Below are 11,307 nucleotides of genomic sequence, written 5' to 3'. Positions count from 1 at the left end.
ACGGAGGTTTGCGAAGCTGATTGGTCATTCTGTCACTGGGCTATAGTTGGGCTACATCTGGCTGATATTTGGGCTACATTTGTTTTTTTGTGTGTCTGGCGGCCATCTTTGGGCTACATTGGGCTACATTGGGCTTCATTGGGCTACATTCGGCTAATTAGCAAATAGCTCATCGCAAACTAGGAATGGTAAAGAATCGCTATTTATTCCTTAAAGTTCGCTATTTAGGAAATGCAAATAACTTTGATGATACATATGGCGGTTCATCTCTAACAAGATAAGAAGCATAGGGATAGATTTATGATGACTGGCGCATCACCAGGGATGTGTTAGTCATTCTGTGCCGCTGTTCCGTCACCTATGGTGTGCTGCATTTACAATGCGGCGCATCACGGGGCAAAAACAGCACAGATGCGTGATGTATCTGTGCCGTAAAGGTGGCGCATTGCTGGAGTTGTATCGCAAGTGTGATGAAGCTCCAGCAAGGGTCGGGGGTGCCCCTGTCGCAGGGTTTCTGTTCTCACACAGAACTGTGGACAGAGGATTGGAACCTCGGCGAATTAGGGTGTCCCAAAACTCACGTTAGTAATCAAAAACTATTTAGCAAGCTAGGTACAGTGTCACATTGGATATAACAAACTCTCAATGTTTAGACAATCCAGAATATGAACTTATAGTACCTCAGGATACGTGGAACTCATGAACAGTCGGTCGTTATATATTTCTTAGAAACCAGAACATGGAGTTAAGAAGAACACATGTGTATTTGAAATGTTTATTTACTAATGCCGTCTTCTCAGGCGTAGTACCTTAGATAATAAAAGTACACATATTATCAGTAGCAAAATTACCAGCATAGTTACTAGTACATAAAAAGTGAATGGTGATAGTATGTTAACATGCTGTAAATGAATAAGAGTTAGCAACACTTATAAGCAGCCGCGGGCCGTGGAGGGAGTTACGGTGAGGCAGGGAGGCGGGGAGGGGGAGAAGCAGGGTGGAGAATACAAGTACACATATTATCAGTAGCAAAATTACCAGCATAGTTACTAGTACATAAAAAGCGAATGGTGACAGTATGTTAACATGCTGTAAATGAATAAGAGTTAGCAACACTTATAAGCAGCCGCGGGCCGTGGAGGGAGTTACGGTGGGGCAGGGAGGCGGGGAGGGGGAGGGGCAAGGTAGAGAGGGCTCCACCCTGCTTCTCCCCCTCCCCGCCTCCCTGCCTCACCGTAACTCCCTCCACGGCCCGCGGCTGCTTATATCTCACCCTCCCTAATACACATATTATATTATTTGCTAAGAAGGTCTCTTTGTGTTGGTTTAGGGCGTGCCCATACTTTAGTGTCTTAGATTTGAAGGAATCACATCAGCATACACCAGCTCTCTCTTCATGTGAACCGCATCAACTGTTGTGTATGTGTGTTCGGCAAAGCAATATAAAACCCGCCTCATGCCCAGAATTGGCAGAAGTTGCACTTATGTTATGAGTATGAAGTCGTGGAGATCAGACCTCATAACAATTCTGTATCGTGTTGTTCTTGAAACTTTAGCACTCGCTGTACAGATATAGTTTAACAAGTAAAGCAGATAGTAGACCAATAACATATTATTCTCATGTAAACCACGATGAACTACTAGGTGGAAAGCTAAAGCAACAACTAAATGTCGTGTGCAGAAGTTGCAAAAAAGGAAAAATGGCGTTTAAACCGGTAATGAGCCCATGCTAACTTAACACGGTGTAAAGATATCCAGGACCTAGATGACACCTCCCCATGATCCGGAAACGAACTGAATAAGATAATAGAAGTGCCATCTCATGAGAGCAGATTGCAAGTTTATATGTGGACGGTCCGCAAGGTAAAGCATTAAAAACTAGGAAAATTCAATGCTAAAGAAAAATAAAACAGCCAAGTACTTTATCGAGTCTTAAGCCAATAGGCAAGGTAAATAATAAAAACTTGACAATTAAGTCAATGAATTGTCAATGAAATGCTAGTACTCAGCATATGAAACATGAAAAAGGTCTATGACATAAGTGTGTATGCAAAATAAGCTGCAACAGCCTCCAACAGGAAGTCACCGTCTTCATCCGAAAACAGTTCAGCCATCCAATTTAAAAGCGGAAAAGAACATACGTGCTCTCCCAGCACCGGATCCTCTATCACCATCAGAGGACAGCTCGGTGGGTTTTCAAGAAAGCTGTGTTCCAAGAAAGACTGTGCTGCCGCCAGTAAATTCCAGGGACCAAGTAGTCCATGCATCAATGCCACAGCCATAATCCTTTCGCCAGGACAAACCAACTCGTGAGTAATGATAGGAGTCATCAGCTGATTAAAGTCGACGTCAGGAGAAACCGGTCCGCAGAGACACAAATCAATGGCCCAATCGAAATCACAGGTCAGGCAGTGAAATACAGGCTGGACACAGGTGAAGTAGGAGAACCGAAAAGATAATCCATATGCCGTGCTTAATATCGCCAACGGCATTGTGCCATAATATTCTAGCATGCGATTGCGGAACAGTGTCAGCAGCTGCAGGGTCGGAGGTTGCATAGGAGGGACATCCATATTTAAAAATGTAAAAAAGCACAAGAGCGTCCGCTGGTAATGCAAGTAAAAATGCAATCCACGAACCAGAGTGGAGAAAATGGAATGAAAGGGAGCAGGGATGACTCCAAAGATTTTCTCAAATGAAGTCACGAGACCACTGGTAACAACTTTAAAAAAGTGTGCCAGGGATTTTGTGGAGGATGCGTTAAAGATAGTCGGAAACATGTTGCTGAAATTGAAAGGCAAACCTGTGTACGGGTGTTCGCTATGTGAAGTACGAAAGTTTCACGGGCCGAACTCAAGGCCACCTCTCTCTGAGACAAAAGAGCTCTTATTCTTGTCATGCCGTTGAAACGTGTCCCAAGGTTGGTATTTGTGGCCAGATTGAAAACTCCCTATGTTCATGTGTGGGAGGAAATAGAACATTTCTGCAGCAAATAACCCGTTCACTTACTGTTACGATAAAAGGAATACTTTTAATTAACTCAGAACAATCTTCATTATTGAGCATCAAATAACTACCATTTTCCAACAACTTGAACGTGGGGATGATAGCAGGAACTGGCGTGCCTTGCAACACGCAAGCCATATTTGGTCGGTGTTTGTTGCATGAATCGTGTAACTGTATGTGCCTACACATTAGTGAATGATCTGGCGTCTCAGTGCATTCCTCTCCATTCAGATAAACTTCTTGATCATCTTTGAAACATCTGTATGTGTATGGAAGCGACCAGACCTCATGAACAAAAGCACTACCTAAAGGTTCATAAAGACCTATTGGTATATATTTCATACAATTTGAAAACTTATATAAAGCAAAAGGCAGCGTTATTAAACCGTGGATAAGGCATGTTGCCAAAAAACCCGCAATCCTCTGCTGATGATGTCACTGAGCATGTCATGAATGATGTAATATGTGACATCATCAGTAGTGGATTATGGGTAATAGTATCTCTAGTTTACTCCCCTATAGCTGTCTTTCTTTTAACATAAGTGTGTGTTTCCTTCCCTTATACTTACTGTTTTTGGTTCGCTTCCAGTTCGCGTACCAGCGAGCGAACTAGGAAGCAAACTAAGAGAAATAGAGGTTGGCACAGTTCCAAATATTGTACCAATTTTTTAATAACGGGGAGGTAGTTCTGAAAAGAACTTTTTTTTTTATTTTTCTGAACATTTTTTTAATGTTTTTGAATTTTTCGGAACAGTTTTATATTTTTTTGGGTTTTTCTTGGAGGGGGCAATGAAAACGATTCATTGTAAAGGGCTCAACAGGAGCAACAAAACAAAAAAAAGAAGTATTTATTATTTTGGGCGTTTCGGACAAACTTGCATATGATAGTCAATAGCTCTGTTGATCAGAGTGATGCTTCTTTCTCCGTAGGAAATGAATCCATCGCAAAATACGCAGGTGTGTTTTACTTCACCAAATCTCATTTGTATATTTGGCACCATCTCCCTGCCCTCTGGTCCCGTTACTTCCGGTACAACAGATCTTCTGGCCATAATAGGGAGATTATCTAGGTCGTTCCGAAACTGTGCAGCACTGTAGTTGTTAGGATGCCACCTAGTCATATGGCGATGCATTGTGTAGTTTCCGAAACTGTATTTTTTGTCGGTCCCTCTGGACAGTCTATCTTGACATATAAGGCAAGTTACGTATCTTGCATTTACTTTTTTCTGACCTTTGGGAATTTTAAAAAATTGCCAAATGAAGTTTTCTTTCCGGTGAGACGTCTTGGGCTGCTCAGGCAAAAACTGCCTCTCTTCGTGCTCGTCCTCCTGTTCCTCTTCTTCTTCTTCTTGTTGAATTACAACTTGAGCAGGTGGTCCTCTCTTCCTTGGAGGTGGTGGAGGTGGTGGGGAAGCACCAGCTGAAGCTACTAAAGAAGCCATTGCTCAGTGATCACAAAGGGTCTTTCTCTCACAATGATGAAAGTCAGAGTGAGGAAAGAAGGAGGGATTTTCATCATTTGGGAAAAACAAGAGTTCTCAACCAATCAAAAGTGTTCATTTTAGATTATATGACCTAGTCTTACATCATTAGGAAACCAAAAGTGAAATGAACCAATGAAAAGTGTTATTACCAAGTCACATGACTTGCTGTGTTTACGTTAAGCGCTTTGCAGGGCCTCCCGGTTTGCTTCCAGAAACCTGCGCTTTGGCACTCGCTTCGCGTACCAGTTCGCTAACGTAGCACGTCATATGACGTATCACGCGACAACGTGGAACGTCATGCGGACGGGAGGCGTCACGATGTTGTTTTCTAACGCGGCACTTGCGGTAAAGAAACGTTTACCGGCTCGCGGTCTATTTCGCGGCATCAAGGTCAGCTAACGGGAAGCTTCCCGATTCGCGAAGCGGGAACGAAGAAAAAAAAATATTTTAAAAAAAAATTATTCATAAACATATAAAATATATTTTTGGATTTAAAGAAGAATACATTTTACAGCTACAGATATTAGCTGTTAAAAAACCAATGAAATTCACAGAAAAAACCATAGGTTATAGACCATATATAGTTAGGAATTAGCATTTACAAAACCTTGAAAATTCACTGAAAAAACCATAGGTTATAGACCATATATAGTTAGGAATTAGCATTTAGAAAACCTTATTTTACTCACACAAAACCATTGAAATTCCATATATAGTTAGTTGCACTAACTATATATCGCGCACCCGCAATCCACTGCTGATGATGTCACATATTACATCATTCATGACATGGTCAGTGACATCACTGATGACATCACTGATGACATCTCAAATGACATCACTGATGACAACATCCAGTGACTGTATGTTTCTGTAAAGTTAAAATATGTCTTAGATATTGAAGAATGAGTGGATGTATAAGTGTCTGGATGAAGGATTTAGTAGGTGCGTGACTGACTGTATGAGTGAGTGATTAAATGTGTCTCACTGAATGCATGGGTTAGTGACTAAACTGTCTTAATTTGTGCATCATTATGTCTGTTGTGATGTAAACTGCTGCATGTGTTGATCATTAGCTATACGAGAGGCTATATGTGTTATTAATTGGTTGCCCAAGTATTTCTATGGGAGATTGAGTTTGTGTGGGGGTGGCTGGGAGGTGTGTGACTCTGTGCATAGATGTGTGAGCAGTTGATTCACTAGGTGTATGAGTTCAAGAGTGCATGTGGAAAAAGCTACATGGGCGGTTGACTGTGTGCATGAGTGTATTGATGAGTGAATGGATATCTCAATGCTACATGTCATAGTAAGTACATATGTAAAACACAGTACATGTGAGAGTTGGCATATATAAATAACTGTGCATGAGAGCCACTGAATGTGTGAGTGGCTGTATGGATCATTGTGAACTTGTATCAGGGATTGTATAAGAGAGTAAATATGTGTTAGTATATGTTTGAATAAGTAAGGTGTGTATAACTGTATAGTTGAGGAAATGGAGGTGAGATTGTTTCTTTGCATGACTGACTAGGTGTGTGAGTAACTCCATGGATGAGTGACAGTGTGTGAGTGTCTGTATACACTGAGTGTATCTAAGGTTATATTAGAGTCTGAAGAGGTTTATCGTATTAGCACAAGAATGATGTCAAATGAGATGTCATCAGTGATGTCATCAGTGATGTCATTTGAGATGTCATCAGTGATGTCATCAGTGATGTCACTGACCATGTCATGAATGATGTAATATGTGACATCATCAGCAGTGGATTGCGGGTGCGCGATATATAGTTAGTGCAACTAACTATATATGGAATTTCAATGGTTTTGTGTGAGTAAAATAAGGTTTTCTAAATGCTAATTCCTAACTATATATGGTCTATAACCTATGGTTTTTTCAGTGAATTTTCAAGGTTTTGTAAATGCTAATTCCTAACTATATATGGTCTATAACCTATGGTTTTTTCTGTGAATATATATATATATATATATATATACATATTATCTACTGGCGGTCGCCAGTAGATAGTTATTGTTAGGACCTATTTTCCATAGGAAATCCGCAACATTTCTTTGGAATAACTTTGGTGCCGGTTGACGAATCTTCACAAAATTTTCAAAACTGGTGGGGCGCTCCGGTCCGCTCCTATCCTGAAAGTCTCGGTGTGATTTGTCAAGCGATGGCCGAGAAAAAAGGGGGATCCCAAAATGTGTTTTCCCCATGCAATTTTCCATAGGAACCGTTCATAGCGGCTACAGCCGAACGGCTGAACGGAATAACACCAAATTTGGCAAAGAGGTAGTCCTTAGTTCAGATTTGTGCCTTCTGCTTAAATGGTGTAAATCCATTCAGTAGTTCCTGAGAAAATCACATTTAAAAGTAGATAAATATCTATGGCCGAGCAGGATCCGCGCTCCCTGCCGCGCACGACCTGTATTCTAATTGGTTGTCAACACTCCAAAATCAGGAAGTGTTGGCAGCCATGGGATGGTGTCCCAGGGCCAATAAATTAGAAATAGAAGGGGAGCTACACAGCCCCCCTTCTTAAAAGATTTTTTTTAAAAACTGGATCGTGTCGGAGGCCACGCCCCCTCCTTGTACTACTCTGCAAATGCGCCCCTGACGCGTTTGCAGATGGGGAACGAATTTCCCTTGAATACGTTGCAGAGAGGTGTTCGGAGGCCACGCCCCTTTTTACACCTCTCTGCAACGCAGCTCCGTGGTGCTTACTGGAGGTACCTGGTGGGCTAGTTTCCCGCCAGGGTACCTCAGGATTCAAGGGAACTTAATCCCCCAACTTGAAACGCGCCACAGGGGCGTTTGTACAGTGGTTAAGGTAGAGGGCGAAGCCTGAGGTGATATGTGTGCAAACACACCCTGTGGCACATTTTAAGTTGGGGTATTAATTCCTCTTCAATCCTGAGGTCTCCTGGGGGCCAACTAGCCCACCAGCTACCTCCAGTAAGCAAAACGGAGCTGTGTTGCAGAGAGGTGTAAAAAGGGGCGTCTACTTTGTTGGACATGTGTCATTGAGAAATATACTTACTCATCACCACACCCATAAAGAGATTCACTCTCCCAAACAACGGTTTCCACATACAGTTTTAACCTCATATACCTACTAAATCAACTATTTCCACATCTTTGGACAGTCACACACCTCCCACCCAACCATACACACATTCAATATCCCATGCAAATACTCACTTAACTAATAATAACTGATATAGACTTTCACATAGCTAGTAACCAACTTACGTAGTAGTTTACACAAGAGATAAAGTGATACAGATATTTTGCACAGTTTAATCACTATCCCATATATTTAGTGGGACACTTTAAATTAGTCACTTAGACAGTCACTCACAGTGCTACTAAATCCTCCACCCAGACACTTATACATCCACTCAGTCTTCAATGCAGATTGCTATATATATAATACTTATTTAAATATCAAACCAAACCACATTCACTGGAGGATGTCATTAGTGATGTCATTTGAGATGTCATCAGTGATGTCATCAGTGATGTCACTGACCATGTCATGAATGATGTAATATGTGACATCATCAGCAGTGGATTACGGGCGTGCGATTTATAGTTAGTACAACTAACTATAACGGAGGAATTTCAATGGTTTTGTATGAGTGAAATGTCCAGCTAACTATAACATCCCTAAAACCTATGCTTTTTCTGTGAATTTCTAAGGTTTTTTAAATCATAATTCCTACCTATAACATGTCTGAAACCTATGGTTTTTTCAGTGAATATATATATACACACACACACACACACACACATATATACATACACAGACACACACACACACACTGAAGAATCATTTCCTGTCAAGTGCGTCTTCACATCTGGGCAACTTGGGAGCAATTAATACATGGCAATCCGGGCGTTTGAAGACTGCACCACCATTATATAGAACAAAAGAGGGCCACACAGGCTGGGAATTATGCTCACCCTGGAAGCAGCACAGGAGATTTGTAAATAAAAAACAGACTTGTTTTCTGAGGCCCACTTGAGGGCTTTAACCGCATGTGTGCGGGCGGAATTCCGCTCGCACGCTGAGATATTGAAAAGCGCATGTTACGTGACGAGCTGGGCTCGTCATCAGCGTAGCAGGAGGCTACCTCATGACGAGCCCAGCTCGTCATCAGCGTCGAAGGGGTTAAATGTGGAAAAGAATTATCTGAAAAAAACACAGAAGCCAGTGGAGGGATAAATACTGACACTACACAGACTACTGTTCCCAGCATGCACTGCCAAGCATAAACTCACCTGAGAGGCCCCTCCGGAGGGTAATTCATCTTCAGCATGCAGATGGGAGAGTGTGTGTGTTGGTGCATCTGTGACTTTCCAAAATGCTTATGATTAATGCGCTTGAGGCTCTGAAACCGGTCAAGCCTTTTAAAATATTGGAATGCAATGTGCTGGTTTGTAAATAAGGATTCCGAAGAATCATTTCCTGTTGCATGTGTCTTCAAATCAGGGCAACTTGGGAAAATATATAAAATGGTGCTCACTGGATTGAGGAAGGCTGCTGTGTAAGCCAAAACGCGCAACTCTCTTGTTGGCCGTGTCGGAGGAGGCTTTATGCAATAAAAGAGCCTTATACCCAATAGCCCTCTTGTGCGTGCTCTTATCCAAGTGGAGCAGAGGTTTCTATTTGATGTTATCAGTGTTGGCGGGTGACGCTGTACATGCACCACCAGTCATTTGTGGCTGTCAGGTTTACCCGTAATCTGGAGGTAGCAGCATGGAAGTGCTATACTGACAGCCCCCAGGATATCCTCTGGGAAGAGGAGTTATGGACGACAGCAGTCTGAGAGCTGTGTCCGTGCAGCAAGGAAGTCTGCCGACTTTCAGCACAGGGGCCAGTTTTCTCCCTGTCTTGATAAGCCCTACTCAGAAGGCTGACGTGACTCCTGGTGACTGGGCACCTTGTACGCTATGGCCGTAGCGGTGAGGACTATCAGGCTTCTTAACTTTTTTATATAATGGTCTCCCCCGACTCTGCCTATTTGTTCATTTTCTCAGTGAGGGCAGCCGCCACAAGTGGAGACTTTTTGACTTCAACATGCATCATGGAGGCAAGAGAGTTGCAGAAACAGGCAAATGATGTACTGAAAGAGGAAACAGGGATGGAGACAGAGGCACAAGGGGTACAGAAAGAGGGAAGAGGGGTGCAGTAATTTGCAAGAGGTGCAGAAAGAAGCAAGAGGAGTGCAGAAAGAACTAACAGAGGTGCAGAAGGAGGCAAGAGGGGTACAGAAAGAGGCAAGAGGGGTACAGGCATTTGCAAAAGAGGTACAGAAAGAAGCAAGAGCAGTGCAGAAAGAACCAACAGAGGTGCAGAAACAGACAAGAGGGGTGCAGAAAGAGGCAAGAGAAGTGCAGAAAGAAGCAACAGATGTGTGGAAAGAGGCTAGAGGGCTGTAGAAAGAGGCTGGAGAGCTTCAGACACAGGCAAAAGAGGTGCATAAAGAAGCAAGAGCAGTGCAGAAAGAGGCAAGAGTGGTGCAGAAATTTGCAAGAGAGGTGCACAAAGAAGCAAAAGAGGTGCAGAAAGAGTCAAGAGAGGTACATAAAGTGGAAAGAAGGGTGCAGAAAGAGGCAAAAGGAGTGCAGAAAGAAGCAAGAGCAGTGCAGAAAGAACCAACAGCAGTGCAGAAGGAAGCAAGAGGGTACAGAAAGAGGCAAGAGTAGTGCAGATATTTGCAAGAGAGGTGTACAAAGAAGTGAAAGAGGTGCAGAAAGAGACAACAGGGGTGAAGAAAGAGGCAAGAGAGGTGCAGAAAGAGGCAAGAGAGGTACAGAAAGCAGGAAGAAGGGTGCAGAAAGAGGCAAATGGAGTGCAGAAAGAAGCAAGAGAGGTGCAAAAAGAAGCAAGAGAAGTACAGAAAGAAGCAACAGAGGTGCAGAAAGAGGCAAGAGGGGTGCAGAAAGAGGCGGGATAAGTGCAGAAAGAGGCAGGATAAGTACAGAAAGAAGCAACACAGGTGTAGAGGAGGCAATAGTGCATATAGTCAAGAGAGTATGTGGCGCTGTGAGTCATGCTTGACTTCTTCAGTCAGCACTAGCTACGGTGACCGACGCTGCTTTTCTTGGGATTAGCAGAGACTTGTGGTGGTGCATGGCTCGCATGAAAAGCACGCCTGAGCTGGGATGAAGCTTTTGCCTGTTGCGCCCCCCCTGACTCAGTGGTGTTGTATTCATTGGGCAACATTGAGATGCAGCGGTTTGCGAATGGCCTGGACAGTGCATTGGTGGAGTTTGTAGGTCAGCAATCATATTTAGTAAAACTGGAGCAGACTGGGTGAAGCTTCTAGACGCTGTGTATTTCAGAAACTTGTTTATTGTTTTTGGACTGGCCTGCCCTGGCCTAAGAAAAAAGCATAAGGGAAGAGGTTTTAAAAGTGTCAAAACATCATAGGATCCTACAACGCAGCGCTGATACCCAGTCTTTGAGTCCTATGACCTCTTCTGACGTGTCTTATGAACACTATTCCCCAACTGTAAGACTAGCTTTTTGAATGATACACTGGAGTTCTGACATCTGGACCCTTTCTGGACCAGGAGCAGTCTGAAATAAGCAGACAGGAAGTGCTTAGCCCAGTAAACAGCGGGGGAGATGAGGAGGCATCTGAAGCAGTCAATGCGGTAGCCAAGGTTGACTCTGCAGCCGGGCTAAAAGCTAAAACTCATTTAGCTCAGGCAAAAGCCACTGCGCCAGTAGCCAGAACTGAGCACGGCACAAATCTTCCTGGTCTGAAGTCTAGTTTTGAAAGTGCCGACGAAGAACAACAT

The sequence above is a fragment of the Lissotriton helveticus genome, chromosome 2_1 (assembly GCF_964261635.1).
Source record: "Lissotriton helveticus chromosome 2_1, aLisHel1.1, whole genome shotgun sequence".
NCBI classification, from domain to species: Eukaryota; Metazoa; Chordata; class Amphibia; order Caudata; family Salamandridae; genus Lissotriton; species Lissotriton helveticus.
The sequence above is the reverse complement of the archived record's forward strand: the minus strand, read 5'-3'. Positions refer to the sequence as shown.